This window comes from Elephantulus edwardii, unplaced genomic scaffold, assembly GCF_000299155.1.
Source record: "Elephantulus edwardii isolate Elephantulus edwardi_28Jun2011 unplaced genomic scaffold, EleEdw1.0 scaffold00026, whole genome shotgun sequence".
Taxonomy (NCBI): domain Eukaryota; kingdom Metazoa; phylum Chordata; class Mammalia; order Macroscelidea; family Macroscelididae; genus Elephantulus; species Elephantulus edwardii.
The window spans coordinates 11699186-11700879 of NW_006399776.1; positions in this window are offsets into that span (position 1 = coordinate 11699186).

The window sequence follows — 1694 nt, forward strand, 5'->3', positions numbered from 1 at the left end:
GTGTGATGATTTTGTGACTGAAATTAATTTCCTTCTCCTGCGATAACAACAAAACAGACAATATAATGCCAATTTCCAAATTTCATGCAGTGTTCCTAGAAAGCTGTGTCATTCATTAGCTTGCTGATACTGTACAAACAGTATCTGATAAGTTGTGCATAAGGAGGGGGGGAAAGTCAGGAATTTGAATGCCTCTTTCAAATTTTTCAAATCAGTATATCATCTTGGAATTGTGTAACTTGTAAATTTTAAACCTTCTATTTAGAAGGGATAACATCATAAACGTTGGCTCCATATGTGATGTCAACTTGTTGGAAAATAGTTCAGAATCTTTGCAAACTTTAACTTGGAAGAAAACCATAGCTGTATCTTATTTGGGGTTCTTCCATTTTTCTATTTCAGACAGCAACAATGGAAGTTATATAGAAATGAACGTGGAAGCACATTTCTATTATTTTGTATTATATTAATTTGGTAGAATTTTTACAAACACAACTAGCCATTTAGTGTGTTGAGACTTAAACACAGAAATAATACTTCTGTGACAAACTAATTGGGAAATTCTTTAGCACTTGGAAAAGTAGCTTCTCCCCATTTTTGCTATAGCTTTTCATGTGGGGTGTTTGTTGTTATTTTTGATAAAATTTAAGTCTTTGTATATTTCTACTTTAAATATTTTAAAGTAAATCTTGACAAGTTCCTTATTTAAATATTAATTCACACATTATTTACAAAAGAAAAAATGGTAATGTTTTTGTTGTTCTTAGTAAATGAGAATATTTGATAATCATCTTTTGTTTAGGAATTATTTTATGAAATTTACATTATGTCACTGGAAGTTTAGTGTCCAGCTTTGGTTTTGACGAAGATCGTGTAGCAAGCTTAGTTTCTTCACCAAACCTATCATGTCAACCTTAACGCCTCTGATTATTTGGAAATGGATACTACTTGTTAGCATTTCCTTGTAACCCCCCCCCCCAAATGCTAAGACCAAGAGACCAAGAGTTGGTGGTATGTCCAATTTTTATCATGCTTTTTTATTCTACCTCGGAAGGCACGGGCTCCTATCTTGGATTTACTATTTAGTATAAAGAGTTCCGATTTGGGTATATTTAAGAAAGACTCAGCTGTCAAAAGCAAAGAAACTGGGAATGGTGTTTTGACAACCATATAGTGTTAAAGGAAGTACTGTAGTCTGAATAAAATTGCTTATGCTCTCCAAAACAAGAATAATATAAAAACACTTTATTTATATGGAAAAGCAAAAGCAGAAATAAATTCCAAAGGTTTCCCTTTCTTTAAGAAATTCTGAGAGAACTGTAATCACCATCTGTTAAGGGTTGGGAATTGAGCAAGAAGCCACATATTGAATAAATAGGAGAGTAAAGAGTAGGAAAGTCTGTGTCTCCCATTCACCCCTTCTCCCTCAGGTCAGCGCCCTCACCCCACCCAACTCCCCTTGGATTTGGCAGGGGAGTCGGTCAGGATCTTCCTCAACCCCTCTGCCCCCATGGGCCTGTTAACCCCGAGCAGATCTGGGAGGAGAAATGTGGCTAATATCTCCAGCAGCTGTCAGAGGAGGGACCTTCCTTCAAAGGAGTGTGACGGGGTCCTCCACAAGTTCCACATTAGTCTTGCAGGCCAGCAATTTGATAAGGAGCCTGGCCCTCCGCTGCGAGCTGCCTCTGCGCAGC